The sequence below is a fragment of the Musca vetustissima genome, unplaced genomic scaffold, assembly GCF_032173495.1.
Source record: "Musca vetustissima isolate MV318-11 ecotype Yass unplaced genomic scaffold, APGP_CSIRO_Mvet_v1 utg5221, whole genome shotgun sequence".
In the NCBI taxonomy this organism is placed as follows: Eukaryota; Metazoa; Arthropoda; class Insecta; order Diptera; family Muscidae; genus Musca; species Musca vetustissima.
In genome coordinates, this window is record NW_026880300.1 from 45463 (window position 1) to 65143 (window position 19681).

General features: G+C 34.4%; 2 non-coding genes across 2 annotated transcripts; both read right to left on the reverse strand.

Annotated features, from left to right (window-relative positions):
* Positions 1-10777: 10777 nt before the first annotated feature.
* On the reverse strand, positions 10778-10850 carry Trnaf-gaa (transfer RNA phenylalanine (anticodon GAA)). The gene has a single exon. It is a non-coding gene; the product is annotated as a tRNA-Phe (tRNA).
* Positions 10851-12448: 1598 nt separating this feature from the next.
* Trnaf-gaa (transfer RNA phenylalanine (anticodon GAA)) lies at positions 12449-12521 on the reverse strand. Its single transcript has one exon. It is a non-coding gene; the product is annotated as a tRNA-Phe (tRNA).
* Between the last annotated feature and the right edge of the window lie 7160 nt (positions 12522-19681).

Genomic DNA, 19681 nt, shown 5'->3' on the forward strand with positions numbered 1-19681 from the left:
TACAGCTCGGCTTATGGAACACAAACCAGCTAATATATCTATCATATCTCCCACGAATATTATAAATTTAATAAAAAATGCTCCACCTCGACAATAGACTGTGATTCTGTATACTTCCCCAAAACTATATTCGGCTACATCGACTTCTTCACCCTACATTTTGCAACAACTTTAAATATTACATTTAGACGCACTATTTCGGTATATTAGGCGAATTTAGTGGAATATATACGTAAATATTTCTTTGATTATTGAAGAATTATAGGTCAACATACGTTGGATTAAATCGGGATGGATTCATGTCCAAAATTTAACAATCCAACCTATTTGAATTTTTTTAGAATGCTGACTATACATTGTCTTTATGCAAGACGAAACGACTCATACTTATATTAGTTATAGTTATGCCATTAAGGATTTCAGGGGGTTTGAATATTAATAAAAATCTAAAAGAATAATTTTTCGCAAAGTGTATTAAAACAAAGACATATACTTCAAATTTCATTGTCGACCAAATTAAATTTTGGAAACACTTGTGCTTATTTCTATTAGCCCAATATTTACCCACATTCACATCAAAGATGCCGCCGTCGTTAAAAAACTATGTGTATACGTGCATCTCTGATATAACTGACCTCGACCCTTTTTTTAGCGTGACGTCACTTTAACACCTTTTTGTGAAAACAACCGCTCCAATACAATTGTTGTTGCGTTTCTTCAACATATTACGCACTTCCATCTCCTTTAGTTCTGTTTCCAATCCAATTTCGTAAAAGAAAACTCAATTGAGCTTCCACTCAAGTCCTTCGTTCCTAGTAATAGTGTGTTTCATTTCAAAGGAACATAATTTGCATTTAAATGAGCTTCTTTATTGTTATGACAACCGATATAACAATAAATGAAGGGGAATTCTTTTGAAACAATGATTATGATGATGGATCCACTCAAATTTTGGGGGTTGCACTGAAAAGGAGAATTTTTAAATATAAGTAAAAATGCAGAAAATCTTATGGGTATCGGAAACAAATTTTTGGGACGTTTCGCAGACTTACCAACAATGCGAAGTGTCAATGAAATACCTCTTCACTTTTCTGTCCCTCTGATAGTGGCAGGAAATATTTCAAAGATGACGGGTTTTGTACTTCAAAGGATACAATTAAATATCATATTTAATTTTATGCAAAATTCAGTTTTAATCATTCTTGAAGCAAGATGAATAGTAATCGATGAAGATGGTCTACATAAAACGGTCTTATTAGCAACCTTCATATTATATTAGTTCAGTTCATATCCCCGAAAATTTCATACCCTCCATCATGAGTTAGACACTTAAAATATCTAAAATTAATCAGGAATTTTATATGGGACCTATACTCTGATAATAGGTTGGGAAATTGGAATTTGGACGCGTACAGTTTGCATGGGACTAATATTGAAAATGTTTTGAGAATAAGTTTTTTTATCCAGGTAGGCTAACAAATTACAACAACTTCTGAATGCTAAAAGTATAGTAATTTTGTTTCGAAATTGCGCCTAGGTCTACAAAAAAGATATATAAAATGAGTGGACTTTTATATGGGGCTATTGAGTATATTGACCAATATTAAGAATTTTTTATAGAAAAATTTTCCAACCAATATGAACAATGCTGTATAATTACAGCCAATTCGGATAGACAAACTCAAATTTCAAATTTCTTAAATATAGGTTGAAATTTTATCATAAATAGAGAAAAATTGGGAAAGCGTTATTATAGAGCCTAAACATTTAAAATACACTCCACCTTTTGTTTCGGCCAGACCGAACATTTTTACCACCCTCAATCTTTATAACTATGTCAAAACCCGAACATATATTAAAAATGTTCTGTAAAGATTTGTTAGCATTCAAAACCCCCGAATTTCCAATTACTTTGACGGGTTATTATAGATGACACCCTAGGGTACTATATACCGGCACCATAAACAGGCTGTAATTTGGCATTTCGGGTGAATAAAAAAAATTGTTCCAAAAAATTTTTGCATTTATGTCCATCGTTCCTACATCCCCTCTACAATGGTCCAGCTTTTATACCCTTCACCACACTGTGGTACAGGGTATTATGTCTTTGTGAATACGTTTGTAACAGGCAAAAGGAAACGAGATAGACACATGGTTCCTTTTGAGAATATGCATAGAATCACTTTCTAAGTCGACTTATGCATGTCCGTCCGTAAACAAAGTACAGGTCGCATTTATAATCCGAATTGGATGAAATTTGGCATAGGTCACTTATTTGGCCCAAGGACGAACCCTATTGAAATTGGGAAAAATCAGTTCAGATTTAGATATAGCTCCCATATATATTTTCATCCGATTTAATGTAAACGGTTCCTATATATCTTTCGATTTGCACGAAATTTGGTACAGCGTAATGAATTAGGTCTAGAATGATGTGTGTCAATTTTCGTGAAAATCGGTTCAGATTTGGATATAGCTCCCATATATATTTTCGTCCGATTTAAGGTAAATGGTGAGCCAAAGTACCTATATATGTTTCGATTTGCACGAAATTTGGCATAGCGTACTGAATCAAGTCTAGATCGATGTGTGTAAAATTTCATGAAAATCGGTTCAGATTTAGATATAGCTCTCATATATATTTTCATCCGATTTTAGGTAATTGGTGTACCAAAATCTCTGAAAATCATTCGATTATCACGAATTTTGTCATAGCGTACTGAATTAAGGCTAGAATGACGTGTGCTCCCGTTTTTGGGGCCTTTGAATGCACATCACATTGTGGAAGATATAATAAACTCGATACAAATGGAACTTATCGGTTTTTTCTTGGTTTGTGTAGTCTGCTCCTTCATTGAGTCCACAGCACCACCAAAGTGGTCGATATGCGAGCGTTTCCTGTAGCGAAAAGTGGCATGATTGTTAATTATATTTCTGGAGGAAATTTGGTAAAAATTGCCACAGGTACAGTTTATGCCGTAAATAAATATAAATAGAAGGAGACAGTTCACACACATCGTCCGTATATCTAACAATCTTAATCCCTATATAAATCAAGGAAAATAATTAAAGCGGCATAGGAGACCTCATACCACACCCGATATGTGTCAAACGTTGCACAAAATATTTCTATCAATCTTAAAAAAAATGCAAAGACAATGATATTTGCTTCATTCCGGTTCATATACATACATTGAAAAGAAATATCCTTGGGATATACATATGTATGTAAATGTATCTGTCGAAAATTTGTACCGTTGCATAAACCCTACAAGGTGAGAATATTGTTTTCCTTTGTGCACCTTAAATCCATGTTAACAGCCATGTTTGTTTGCACAATTTACCCCCAATCCATGAACATACGACATCGAATTGTCAAACATCTCATAGGTAAGCAGCAGACACAGCAACCAGTTGTCGTGGCAACAAATACAATTGCCAGCTTTTATAAAACCAACAAACAAAATCATTAAAATGCAAAAAGCCACCCTTTGAAATATTTTCTTTCTAAAACGAACGAAAGTGAAATGAGAATTTTTTTCAAAAATGTATTTTATCATCATAACGTATAAAATAGACAGAACACATATATTTTTATCATTTTGACGTAAATATGGGAAAATAACAGGCATTGAGAAAACGCCGACAAGTTGCTAACAATGTAAACTTGACTCTTCTGGAATATTTGAATATTCATGATACACATATAGAATATTTATGGAATAATGTAGCATATTTATAGTAACAGGATATAAGATATTTAGGTGTATTTTAAAATATAAGTTTTTGGGGATTTTACATCGAGTATAAAGAAGAACATTTGTGGTTTAGACATACATTTCTGGGATAGTACATTTCATTGTGGAGAACAGAAAGAAAGAATATTTTGAGGACTCGAAGTTTTAGCACAAATTAAACCAGTAAGGAAAGTAGTAAAGTCGGACGGGGCCGACTATATGATACCCTTCACCACTTTGAGAATATTCAACAGATGAATCCTAACAGAAGTCGAATTTTTAAAGGACCAGTAAAATGAAATTGGAACCATAAACACGTCATTCTGCAACCGATACTAAATTGTTCATTTGGCCAGATATAGAAGCTATATCTAAATCTGAACCGATTTCAGGACACTTAATACTCATCTAGACCTAATTCATTACGCTGTGCCAAATTTAGTGCAAACCGAAAGATATTAAGGGACTTTGGTGCACCATTTACATTTAATCGGACGAAAATATATATGGGAGCTATATTTAAATCCGAACCGATTTTCAGGAAACTAACCACACATCATTCTAGACCTAATTCATTACGCTGAGTCAAATTTAGTGCAAATCGAGAGATAGATAGGGACTTTTGTGCACAATTTACCTTAAATCGGACGAAAATATATATGAGATCTATATCTAAATCTGAACCGATTTTCAGGAAACTTAACACACATCATTCTAGTTTGGTTCAAGAACCTCAAAATACCGAAAATTGGGGGTACCCTTATATGGGGGCTACCAGAAAAAATGACCAATATTTATAATTTATAGTGAAGAGATGTGGTACCTAGTAAGAACTCGACGTACTAAATTACAGTCAATTCGGTCGAAAAATACGATCAGAACCCCCAAAATACCAAAAATTTGGGCGTACCGTTATATGGGGACTACCAGAAAAACTGGACCTATATTTATAACTTTTAGTGGAGTAATTTGGTACCCAATAAGAACCCAATGTACAAAATTTCAGAAAATTCAGTCATAAAACGAGCCCAAGAACCCGAAAATACCGAAATTACCTTTATTTATAATTTTTGGTAGGAAGATTTGCTTCCCCATAAGAACACAAAGTACCAGCGAATTCAGTCGAAAAATGCGATCAAAACCCCCAAAATACCGAAAATTGGGGGTAATCCTATATGGGGGCTATCCGAAAAAATTGACCTTTATTTATAAGTTTTGGTAGGGAGGTTTGCTACCCAATAAGAACTAGAAGTACCAAATTTCAGCGAATTCAGTTAAAAAAGCCGCTCAAGAACCTCAAAATACCGAAAATTTAGGGATACCCTTATATGGGGGCTATCCGAAAAAATGAACCTTTATTCATAATTTTTGGTAGGGAGGTTTGCTACCCAATAAGAACTCAAAGTACCAAATTTCAGAGAATTCAGTTAAAAAACGCGCTCAAGAACCTCAAAATACCGAAAATTTGGGGGTACCCTTATATGGGAGCTATGCCTAAACGTGGATCGATTTTCTCCAATTTTAATAGGGTTCGTCTTTGGGACAATTAAGTGACCTGTGCCAAATTTCATCCAAATCGGATCATAAATGCGACCAGTACTTTGTTAACAAAAATACATGGACGGACAGACGGACATGCATAAATCGACTCAGAAAGTGATTCTATGCATATTCTCAAAAGGAACCATGGGTCTATCTCGATTATTTTTCCCTGTTACAAATATATGCACAAAGACATAATACCCTGTACCACAGTGTGGTGAAGGGTATAAAAAGAAACTTGGGTATTCGTATGCCATTAGAAAAATTATACGCAATTCCCCATGTACACTAACAAATTTCCTATAAATCTGTAATATTTGCCATAGTTAGATCGCATCAATAACATTTATTTGCCAGAGACATATCCGGATCCGTCAATTTTTAAAACAGATTTTCAGATAATAAACCTGGTTAAATGAATATATTAAACTTAATTGAATATCACTTCTTAATGAATTGTAGGTTGACCAACAAAGAAAACATCATGATGAATTGGTCCTTCTGGGTCGTTAAAATATTCGCCAACGGCTTTCAGACCCAAAAGGAATTTTCCAACCCCAAAATCTTGTTGCACGCTGTATTGTACTAAAAACAATACATCTGCACTGTTAGCAATTGTCCGCAAGCAAGTTTGAACTGTACCAAATTTTTATACAAATTATTAACTTTCGTATCCTTCAAAAATTCTCTTGTTTTCTTGTACATATAGCCCAAATTTTAAGATTTAAGGACTATACGTCCACCAGTTCACTAATTTCAATTGTAATTTAGTACCATTTTGAATTGTTCATACATCAGAAATGAGACTTAGAAGAAAATCAGTGAGCGCTGCAGTATAGTCGGACGGGGCCGACCATACGATATCCTACACAACTACAACGGAACTCTAACTTTCTGCGGATGTGTATTCCGAGCTTGGGCAATATTTCGTGATATTTGCTCCCTCTGGCCCGATTAGAGGTCAACAGCACCTCTTCCTTACACTGACATATTTTCCGAATATCACTCATATTCAGTAAGCGCTTCTAGTTAATTTTCCAGATTCCCTTCACCGTGGGGTGTGTTGTGATTTTTGGCTTATTATTGGCATCGGCTCGAAAAAAACACAAAAAATAAGTATTCGGTCCACTTCATAAGTATATTCTGACCATCACTAAAAGTTATATGCGCTGAACCTCATGGAAAATTTCAAAGCGATCAGCGCTATATTTCCGCCCTCTAATGTGGTAATGGGTTACTAAATAATATCTGAATACGTAAGCACCTGTAAATATTTACGTGTAACCCATACGTACGACAATATAATTTGTATCAATTTAAAGGTCAATCACTCCTCTTGGATATAGTATCAACTACTCGGGTCTATGTCCTTCAGGGGCAAATATATACGCCATAGAATACAAAGTTTGTCATTTTTCAATGGACCCTGACCATTTGACCCTCTAAACATTGACCGATCTTTATCAAAACAGTCATGCTTATTCTTTGGCCCGATTCCCTTCTCCATGTAAAATTTCGCGATGTTCGGACCATATTTGCGGCCTCTGGAGCGACCAGAAAAGCCGACAAAAATTAAGTATTTGATCCATTTCATCCCCTAAATATTAACCGATCTTTACCAAAAACAATAGTGGTCTTCATTGGCCAGAACCCATCCAACATGCAAAATTTCATGAAGATTGGTCCATAACTGTGGCCTGTATCGTGTTTACAAATTATAATGGACAGACGGACGGACGGACACACGGACAGATCGACTCAGCTAGTCGAGATATGATCGGTAAACTTAAAGGTGGATCTAGGACCAATATTTCGCGGCGTTACAAACTTTTGGGGCTGCACAAAGCTATAATACCCTGACAACATAGTTGTGTAGGGTATAAAAAGAAATACATTGAAAATTTTATAGATATTGAAATTTGGAAGTACCTAAGATAGTGAATCCATAGGACCCATTTTCGGAATTTATCTAGTTTCACCAATTTCTGAACCATTTGAGGAGTTACTCATATACGCATTATAAGGTACTTACAAAATTTCAAAATATGAACCCTTTGTGGGGGAGATACCAGAAGGAGTGTACCTTCGAACACGATAAATTTGAAGTAAAATTATTAAATTGTGTAAAGGTTGGAAAATCCTTTGGCAGGATATTATAATTTTTTTTTCAGCTAAATATTGACCATTTTTAGGAGAGGTTCTAGGAGGAGTTGTCTGATATTCTCCCTCTTCTAAATATTACGATGTACAAAATTTGCATTGAATCGGTTACTCCTTTCGTACGTAACCAGACAGACATTTTTTTCAATGTCCCCCTATCCGACCGTCTGTTACAATCGCAATAGAGCTTGCAAAATTTAAGATGGAGCTTTAAAATTTTGCATATACATTGCCCACTACTCCCAGCATATTTGTTATTGCAAATGAGATATATCGATTTTGGTATAGCCCCTATATTGCGGCACCCCGAATTGAATCTAACTTGCAAACGAATTGCTAATTTTTAATCTATCATTGGTAGTAAAGTTTTCGTACCCAAATTTTATATATCCTACCCAAATTACATTCATTTATTTATTGGTTGGTACGTTTTTTACCAAAATTACAGTAGGAAATTGCGATAATTGTCATATGTGTAAAATTTACAAATACCGGTCCAGTATGAGGTTCAATTTTCTATAATAATAACTTATGTCGATTTAGGCATTTCCATCCATTTCCATTATGTAACAATACCATCCATTTTTTCGGTACTTTTAAAGTTTTTGGCATATTTCATATCGGGTTTTAGGAAACTGGCATACATATATGCAGAAAATTATTAACACATATTCCCCATATAAAAGTTCCGCCCAATTTTCAATATTTTGAAGGTTTTTGACGCATTTTCTACAGGCTCTCATTTAAAGTTTTAGAGTTTTGAAAGTCCATATCTTGATATAAAACATAAAAAGGTCATGCAAAATTTCGGGTTTTTACAGCCAAAGATTTGGCATTTCAGGTTTTTGGTAAAAAAAAAATAGATCAATGTTACATACAGAGGTCCCGCTGTAACCTCAGCTGCATTTTTCCTTATTGTTTATGAGGATTTCAGGTGTGTTTTTCTGCGGAGTTGGCTGTTATTTTATATTTTTAGTTGTCTTCTTACCAAAATTTATAAATATTGGTTGATATTTGTATATAGCCCCCATATAAAGATACAGTCCCTTTGTAGGCGTTTTACGGGACCATACTTTCGAGGAAATGTATATGAGAGTATATATGCCATTACAGTCACTTTGGTAGGCAAATGCGGCTAAGCCCTCAAAATTTTGAGTGTGGGTCGTGTTTTTGATGGAAGTATGTCGACACATCGACATATATTGAAAATTATCTCCCCAAAATCTGGAAAATACGGCTAAAACCGATGATTTCAGACTCGCGTTGAAACGTAATTGGCTGTGATAACAATATTCAGAAAACATTTTTATTTGTTAATGTTTCTACAAAAAGCACGCCCCATTTTTTATTATATTCAACCCCATATATAATATTATCGATTTTAGGTTTTTGAATGTCCAAGTTTCTGAGCTACATTTTTGTACAATGTTTAAATGTGATGCTGACACAAAAAATCTTCTGAGATTTTCAATTGAAATTTTTACGGTTCTTGAATTAGTGTAGATTCTAATTAAATCAAAAAAATTTTGACCCCGAGAATGGGGGGTCCCCTTAAATGTAAAGAAAATCTTCTCGTACTTTTTTTACGGTTCAAGGAATCTACATACAAGAGCATCAAGCTCGACAATAAGATTTCTCATTTGATTTGGCTGAAAATATACCATCTCAAAAATAATATAATGTATAAAAGATAAATAAAAAGCTGTCCTGAACTACAGATTTACCGGCAAAAATGCCACCACTCCATAACTCTGACCTATGACAAACTTTGCCTTCTGTGCTTCTTTTGTATTTTCCAAGAACTTTTATACCTTAAAGAATTCTCGATGCAAAGTTGGAGATTATTTGCGGTCATTTATTTTTATATAAGGACAAACATTTTGGAGCTATAAACACTTAAGGGGTTTGGCTTTCTTGACCTAATTTACAGACTGCTACCTTTTCGTATACTTCAAATGTAATGGAATGCTCATCTGAATACACATCTATATATCTATTTATTCGACAAGAATTTCATTCGAACCAAAAATTTTCAAAGTAACAGGACTAAAGAAATTTTCAACAGAATCTTGAAATTTTTCATCTTAAAAATTCGACACAAAAAACACGAACTTTAAACAAGTTGGAGGAACTTAAAATGAAAATGAAAGACAAATAGTAGTTTGTCAAACAATGGAATTCGTTTGCGGAACTAACGAATTTCCGTTTAATAAGCTAACAGAAAAAATCGTAAGCAAAAACCGGAAATGGAATTTGCTACAAATACTAAAATAAATACTTCCGTCGAGTATAGAATGTTAAAAATTCAACTATGCAACAACAACAACAAAGCACGACAATAACAATCCAATAAAAAGCCCAATAACAAAATTTCGTTTCCACGTCATCCATGCAACACCAAAGCCCAAATTCAACCGCCCCGAAAAAAATCTCTACACTAGACAATCCATTGGAGAAAGCATACCAATCAATATTCAAGAGGAATGGAACGACAACCTACCACCAGCAACAAAAAGTGTTTGTGGGTTTCACATATTTCGCTTGTTGTTTTTATTATCCACCCTTCCATAGAAAACGTTAGCCCGGTTTCGACCGCCTTGCAATTCTGTTAACCTAATGAAAAACTGTTTTGTATGTTGATGTTGAGTCATTTATTTTCCCATTGTGTTGACGACATTTTTATTTTTTAACATTACGACTATTACGTGCAAAAATTACAGTGGAAAATGTAGACTAGACTTTTATTACAGAGGTCAGGGTGGGTGGCCTTTAAGTTACTTGTGGCGGAAGGCCATCAAGTTCAAGTACCTTGTCTCACATTCCATATCGTATTTTTATTGAATTCATTGGAATGTAAAGCATTTCCTTATATTTATTTTATCCTCTCCTTGATAACTTTTGGCCTACAGGCATTTTTTCCTGTTGGCCTAATGTCGGTATTCTTCAAATAAATCTAAGCGCTTTTTTCGTTAACTTCCACAGGGGTTAAAAGTATTCCATAAGGAATGTGAATACTTGTTATTGGGATTAATGTTTTTCTCTAATATCGATTTGTTTGTTAATCTCCCCTCCTAGTTGATTAGAAATTTATTTTTGTTGGCTTGCTAACCTTACGACGACTTTCTAATTTATTCTTGGCTCCTGTTTTCATCAAATAGTAGGGGTTATATTTGATAACATTTAGCGTATATTTGTTTAGGGGTTGTTCGAAAGTCGGAATGTATATGCTATGGAATTTTAAAACTATCTCTTTTATGTGTATGTATGAATATTTGTTGTTTGAGTTTATTTTATGAACTGCACTTTTGTTTCGAGAATAATATTAAAAAATTGTATTCTGCCGAAACCCGGGATTGAACCGGGGACCTTTAGATCTTCAGTCTAACGCTCTCCCAACTGAGCTATTTCGGCTAATGATAATTGTTAATTCTCCAAAAACCAGAAATCTATTCGGGTCAAACTTTTTATGCATATTTGAAAATTTTTCTAGGAACGTGAACATGACACTTGACTTTTGCATTGGAACTATGTAGAAATCTGGACTTAAGGTGGGATCACATGATTGTCGCAATGCGCCAATTTAAACCAATTTTTATTGTCCAAAGTTTTACTACAATAAATAAATTGTCACAATCAAATTCTCTGCGGTCACATGATTGTCCAACTTTTCATAAATTTGATTGCCGCATATTGTCTCAAAACCATCAAGTGACAATTATTGTCCAACTTCAGTCACACGATTGTTCTACTACACGGCAAATATCAGAAGCAGCTGCTATGTGTCAAAGTTTGTTTATTAAAAATGTTAAAGCATTTAAAAATTTGTTTTATTAAGATGTGTTCTTTAAAAAAAAAGAAAATTGCAGCAGCTATAATTATGGTGTGTGCATTTGACGATGAGAAAAATGAAAGGAAAGAAAAGAAAAAAAAAGTAAATAGAAGTACGTGGGTCAGAGAGTGGGTCAGCTGGGTACGTGGGTCAGCTGAATTTTCGTATACAATGCAATCACCGAATTCCATATTAAAGCTACAAATACATAATATGAACATAATTATAGCAAATACAACAATTTAAATTAACTTTACTTTACTTACGACAAAGAAATGTTGACGGTACAAACACAAGAAAAAATATTATTTAAAAAAAATCAGGTTATTGACGCGTATTGTCTTCTTTGATTGACGCACTAGAAAACAATAAATATTGACGCATTTTTCAACTTTAAATTTGCGCAAGGTTGTCTATTAACAGTTCACACGATTGTCGTACCAGAGTTGTATTTGATTGCCGCAAATCAGCACAATTTATTTTTGATTGTCGCATTGGACAATAAATTGTGCAATCACACGATTGGCATATAAAATGCACCAATAATTGGCGCATTGCGGCAATCATGTGATCCCGCCTTTATATTGAAAATGTTCTGTAGAAAAGTTGAATTGGGATTCAACATACACAGTTACAGTCATTTTGGAGTCTAAATAGCGAATGAACCCTTTAATCCGTGCTACCACGAATATTGGTCCAATATATCATCCAATATTGATCATTTTTGAAGGGGAGATTTTCTGACCAAATGGTAATCCAAAATATAAAATTGCAACTAATTTCATTCAAACTTTTTGCGGACTTATGTTCGTTACATTAAAAAATCGACCCCCAATTCGGTAAAAATATGAAGTTACACTATGATCACGTTTAATATTAATTATATCGAATTATGTGGCCGGCTATGGGAGGTATGCATGGTAAAACTAAATGGTCGCCAGATTAATAATTTTGCTCCGCAGAAAGTAGAATTCCAAGTGATAGCAAATCTGAAGGTTTATACCGGTTTTTGGCACCCGCCAGTCCTATTCTGCTTACTTTAAGGATCAAGGTTTGTGGAGTATAGGGTCATCAGCTATACCAATTGAAACCGAATTTTGATATTTTTATCAGGATAATATTTCTTTCTTCCATTATGAAGCAATTTCCATGGCTTCTTTGTACTTTAAAAATTATGTACTGCCGAAACCCGGGATTGAACCGGGGACCTTTAGATCTTCAGTCTAACGCTCTCCCAACTGAGCTATTTCGGCGGATGAAATCGTAATATAACATGATAATGTTATTAGCTCCGCTGGGCCAAACTTTTTATACCTTATGGTGGAGGGTAATCTGGTATTTTGAGTTCTCAGTATATAGCGAACCTTCAAACCAAAAATTATTAAAATGGGCCCATGCTTCGTGGTTCGATATTTTGGGGTTGTTTAGCACGTTATTAACCGAATAGGCTGTAATTTGATATTTTGGGTTCTCAATGCTAAGCATTATTAATATTGACTAATTTTTGGGGTAGGTCCCATACAACATTACACTACCAAATAGGGTATTTTGGGGATGTTGAACAATTTTTTTCATCCGAATTGGCTTTAATTCAGTATTATGAGTTCTTAACCCTTTCAGTGACAAAAAAAATTTTTGTCGAAAAAAAATCTAACATTTTGTATTTAAGATCATATAAAGGCACAGATTTTAGAAAAAATATCAATGTTCATATTAAACCTCCGCCAGATTCGTCTGCCTTTCAGCAAAATGTACAGTGAAGCTCCCTACCCAAAATTATTCGTACCTTGACTCAAGTTTCGAGATCAAGGTACTAGCCCAACCTGAGTATCTGTAGTTTGGTCTCCTGGAAGGCTCGATCGATTTTAGGTATTTTTGATGTCCAACATATGGTGTAGATAGAAAATTTAAAAAAAAAAACCGGGACCTCTTTAAGGACCTTATGGGGAAGAATTTACTAAACTACACCAATCCTACACTCCAATAATAATATTATTTCCTAAATTCTGGAGTCCAGCTCTATGCGTTCACACATAATCACGTTGTACAAAATATAGTACCATTTCGTACACATCAGTAATATACTTCAATATCTCAATTCGGAATTCTAAATATAAGGTTTCCAGCTCTCTCCGTTTAGCCAAATCCAAACTTATCCAATTATAGTGTCGTTTAGTACTTTGCTTACACATAAATACGAATTTTCAAAACAGTAATCTTAAGTCTAAATTTTAGGTTTTCAGCTCTATCCGTTGACAAAATATCCAAAATATACTAAATTTTGAACCATTTAGTATTTTTCCTATCCATAATTACCAATTTTCTAAACTACCTCAATCCTACACTCCAACATTAATATTATTTCCGAATTTCAAAGCTTATAGCTTTATCTGTTTACCTAAATCCAACTTGTACCAAATTTACTGCTTTTTAGTACCTTTCATACACATAAGTACGATTTTTAAAGCTACCTCAATTCTCACCTACTAAAAGTACTAGTCGATTTTCACAATCCTCCCTAGATACCATGAATGAAAATTTGCAATGCAAGAAAAATATGATAATCGCTTGGTGCCAAGTCCGGACTGTATGACGGATGCATTATAACTTCCCAACCAAGCTCCCGAAGTTTCTGGCGAGTCACTGTAGATGTGTGTGGCCTAGCGTTGTCCTGGGGGAAAACGACACCTCTACTGTTGGACAATTCTGGCCGTTTCTGGTCAATTATAAATGGTTTTATGGTAGATTTTTAGCTACTGGACGATGTTACGATTGCTAACATGCCGGTCAACTTCGATCATTTCTCCGATTTTATGGACATTTTTTGACGACCGACATACCTGTGCTAGGTGCATCTTTAACATCAAAAATTCCTGAACGGAATCTACGAAACCAAAATTACACATAATTGACTGTTACTGTATCGGAACCTTGAATTTTCGCCTTTGTCAAAGAAACAACTGTAAAATTTACCGAATTTTCTCTTTGTTCACTTCCATTTTCAACACCCTGTAACTCACAATGTACCAAAACAAAAAACAGCAAAATATTTTTGTTTTACTGCGAAATGTCACCCTTCCAACGAGCATAAATCTGAAATTGTTTGATCGATACTTTACCTGAAATCTATCAGTACAGCCATCTGCTGAAACAATAATGGATTTCTTTTTCTCCAACCTAATATTAGGATAAATATGTTGGTATTTTCAAGTATTTCCCACTGCCTTGGAAATTTTAATGGTAATAGTCCTACATACATTTATTCATCCATAGCTGAACCAAATCGGTAGTAAATTGGCATTTTTTTAATTCATTAAAATGTTCGAAAATTTCCTAAAAATTTAGAGTGTTATGTTGACTTTTTAGGATTCCTAGCAGAGTACTGCAACCCTATGAGATCATATAAAAACATGCTACAACACATGTACATATCTAAGCATGGGGATACTACAACATATACTGTTTAATATACATATGCATACTCGCATGACTCTGCATCATACGAGACAAATCCCATCATACCCCACACATTGTAGGTTGTGATTTTTTCAACCCTCAAAACAACCTAATACATAAATGCTCTCATGATATGCATTGGTGACTGTGTCTCTACAACACCATACAATGTTGAGTGCATGTATCCATTAACATCTTACTTTTCATCCACCAACACCAAGTATGTGGGTGGATGGGTAGCTGGAATATTTCTTTCATAAATATTGTATGTATGCAGGTTGGTGTGAGAGTGCACATGTTTCAAATGTTCTAATGCCAGAGCATACTTGCAGTGGCGTTATGGTTACCTGATACTTTCTAATATCAAAATTCCTATCACGAAGTTTGATTAGAAATTTCTAACGACAGACGGACAAGCAAGCTGACATAAAACTAAAAAAAGCTCATCAAATACCCTCCTAACAAAGACAACAAACACAATAGGACAAAGCAAACTTCTATTATGTGGAGAATTGGATAGAGAAACAAACCTCTAACAAAACTGCCACCCACCAATTTTATGACACACACCGTAGAGGGAGATAAATGCCACCCGTATAACACATTGTTCCCATGCTTGTGTAGGAGGTGGTGGAATCCGAACAATAAGAATAAAAACGACACAAAATAAATGCCCCAGGAAGTGTAAAAATTTATTGTTTTCTATTTTTGTTTTTGGATCCCCTTTTATGCTGTTGTAATAAATATTTTTGTCATTTTTGTTTTTTTTTTATCTACAAAAATATGGCGGTATTTCAATGTAAATTTCCATTTGATGTAGGTGAGATGTAAAATAGTCCATCTTGAAATTCTGCTAGCCTATTCCATACAGGTAAATTATGCAGTCTTTATCGCTATACCTTATCTTTTTCTTAATTGGAGAAAAAGGTAAAAACTTTTTTTATATTTCATGTGAGCTTCACCTGTCCCACAAAGTAATCTCAGGTGGAAAAAGATGGGTGGGGTATAAAGGTTTAGTGTTTCTATAGCTGACATCACCTTTCAAGTTTCTGCTTAGTTCCAATCATTTGTATGCCCCTTTGCCTTAGAATATAGAATGAGATGTCTTTGTTGTTTTTTCTTAATATTTAACATGTTAGTGGTATTGGGAGCTCAGGATTATGACTTGTGTTAACAAATAATTACATGGTCAACAGAATATATGGTAAGCGTTTATTTTGTTTTTCCTAATTTAGTTTACGTTAATGTAACTTGTGTATTATTGTCGGGGGTGGGTACATTTTATAATCTGTGTGTTATTCCTGAAATATGGTAAAATTAAAGCAGTAATAAAATTGCAGTATTGTCGAAAAATTAAATTTTCTACATAGGGTATAAAATCTATTGGCAATCAAGTATAAATATTTGTTATGTTTGTTTTTCACAAGTTTATATATTTTTTTCCAACTTCAAGTCAAATAAATAATCTATATGAATCGCAATTTGTCCATGTTAATAGGAATGCAATTTTAAGCAATATTCCCTATTTTGAAGAACATTTTAAACATTCGACTTAAAACTATAGGAATATTTTTGTTTAAAATCATAATCCATAACCGAATCCTGTTCCCAAACATCGTATAATATGCATTTAAAACGTTGTTTTGAAAGTAGAGTAAGTTCGAGTAATGCGGTATAGTAGAGTTTTTACTAAACTAAGAGCATGGCGACAACGGTTTCAATGCCACAAGTTAAATATCCTAAGTGGACACGTTTCTCTGTGAGTGTATAGCTATCGTATGAACTAGGATAAAGCCAATGGGTGAAGATCTTCCTTATTTTTTAACTTGGGTTTTGGTCAAAAATCGGCGATTTTCCAAAAATATTTTTTCAAAGGTCCGCCATTTTGTTAATTTTAGAGCGAAGTCAATAATCCTAGTTCATACGAGAGCCAGACATGTACTCTTTCTAACACCGTTAGAATTTTCGGATTCCGATGTTCCAGTGAGGAGTTATCATGCCCGCCATCAAAAATATGGACTTTTCTTTAATTACAAAAAACAACAACAAAACAATAACAAACATTTTTTGTAAAATATTTTTCTTCTCTTTTCAATCTTCAAATATATATGTGCATAGTTACAAACCTTAACAAGCATTGGTATTCATTTACCAGCCCATTGAAAATCTTGAAAAATTAAAATAGAGAATGGGTGGGGTTCCCTTAAATACAAAAATTCATATGTCAAAGACAAGGTCTTTGTTTGCCCAAATTCTGAATATAGATACAGTTAAGGTTCAGTGGCATAGGGTATCATATGGTCAGCCCCGTGGGACTATACTGCTCCACTCACTGGTTTTGGGTTCAAATGGTATTTAAAAATTAAATTTTCTTAAATGTATTTTTATCCTGAACTTCCGGAATTCTTAATATACTCGCAAATGAATATATAAAAACGTGATGTAATAAAAATATAGATGTTAGACTTGGGTTCTAAGACGAAATACGCTTCGGAAAATTTGTAGATGGATTTGAAATGTCCATCCACACAGCGCAAAAGAGTTGACAATTCAAATATTAAACGGATGGTAACACCAAGTGTTGAATAGCACCATCTAAAATTTCCATGGGAATGTTGGAAATTTTTTACCATAAACAATTTTTTCCTACAATAATTTTTCACAGCTTTCGACGTGAACTATCGCAACAAAAGTGAGTCGATGAACACCAACCTTTTTATATTTATATATACGATCCGAAACGACCCAAGTTTTACTCGACCAACGTTTGTCACCTTAGCCCATTGCATACGACGAATTATGGATCTATGCGATGAGCCCAAAATGGCAATCGACCGAGTAAGATTTTTATACCCAAAAAAAATTATATGACAAAAATGTGCATCACCGAAATATTAGTTGTAGACCCAAATTCTTTGAAACAAATCCATTTCAGACCATTTGGAGTTGATATACGAATGTACGTCTCTCTGGCTGGCTGATATGCACGATAAATCTCGAAAGGAGTAACCGATTTCATCCAAACTTTGCACATCGTAATATTTCTTCCAAAAATAGTTTATGCTCTATGATATCAGTTATATCGGTTTACTCCTTCTGGTACCTCTCACACAAAATGTTAAAAATTTTGCTGAAAATTAGTTTTATTATATCATGCGAACGGTCTGTCCGACTTCAACCAAACTTTGCAAAACTTATTATCTTTACCAAACCTAGATCCAGTCCGAAGATCCACTGGTCCACTCCTTCCATTACCTCCCCACAAATGGTCAAAAATATTTGTGCAACTTATTATCTTAATCAAGCCTAGATCATGTCCCAAGATGGGACCAATTGGTCCACTTCTTTTTGTACGTCCCCCACAAAATGGTCAACATTTTCAATATCTTGAAATCCAATATCAGTCGAACGTTTTCCCAACCAATTTTCTTTACGAAGTATAGATCGAATGAGGGACCCGTCTGCCCTCACGTTCTGGTACCTTCGGCGACAACGACTGACACCTTCTTTACTTGATATTGTAACAAACGTATCATTTTTGAAGGACCATTAACATTAAATCGGACGAAATTAGAAAAGTGATCTGTACATATACGTGTACCGACTTCAATCTCGGCATACACATGTCATATGGTGGTAATCCATGCAAAATTTAATTTCAATCGGACAGACTTAGAGTCTTTGCTGTGTATTTATATGAATCGGACAAAATTATGTCAATCTAGAACAACACACGTTATTCGGTATGCTGCAGCACAGCATACTGTGCAAAATTTAATATCAATCGGATACAAGTTGATTATTTGGTGAACAATTTTCATGAAGTCAGTCGGCAAATTTTCGTCGCAGCATTTAGGTAAAATAGGCCGAGTGTCCTTGGTGTTTCATTTATATCGATTTGCACGAAATATATATCAGATGTTTATTTAAATATGAACCCATTTTCTCTAATAGGATCTTTGCGTCAAATAAATCTCATTCGTATCATAAATGCGACCTGCACTTTGTTTATAATCCTACATGGACACACAGACGGACAGGCATAACTCGCCTCAAAAAGAAATTCTATGCATATCCTCAAAAATCACCATGAGTCTGTCCATGTCCTGTACCACAGTGTGGTCAATGTTATAAAAATCTTGAACCGAATGATACTCCAAAAATCTTAAAGCTTATAATGGTAGAGGAAATCCCTAACTGGGGATTGATTTTTTTATCTACACTACAATTTTTGTACATCTTAAATCATTCCGTGTTTGCGTAATACATATTGCTCAGCGACATGTTTTGAACTACTCAGTAAGTCCAAATACATTCATTATTTATTTCAATTTTGAACATATCAGGTTGGGAAAAGGAAATCCATTTTTTATGGTTTAAAACAGTTGTGGTCGATTTTCCTGATCGATGTTATCGACATTTTCGACGACCGGCCTACCTGTGCGAGGTGCATCTTTAACATCAAAAATTCCTGAACGGAATCTACGAAACCAAAATTGGCTGTCACAGTATCGGAACCATAAACACCATTCGCAACTTCAGCCGCATGGCTTGCATTTTCGCCTTTGTGAAAGAAAATCTGTAAAATGTACCGAATTGTACCATGTAACTCACAACTGAATGCACCAAACAAAAACTGCGAAATGTCACCCTTCCAACGAACTTAAATCTGATATTGTTTGATCGATTCTTTACGAGAAAAACTATCAGTACAGATGGCTGTATAATAGAGTTTTCCCCAACCAAAAAAATTTTAACAGCTTAATATAGGCAACGTATGTTCATGTTTAAAAATAACTGCCATATTACGGTACCCCCATTTTCCGTATTTTAATGATTTTTCCACCGAATTTTATGTACTTTGTTATTTCGAGCTCTCAATTGCGAAAATATGAAAAGCAGTAGCTTTATGTCCCCATTCCTTTTTTTAAGCCCAATCCATATTATGTTAGTAAAA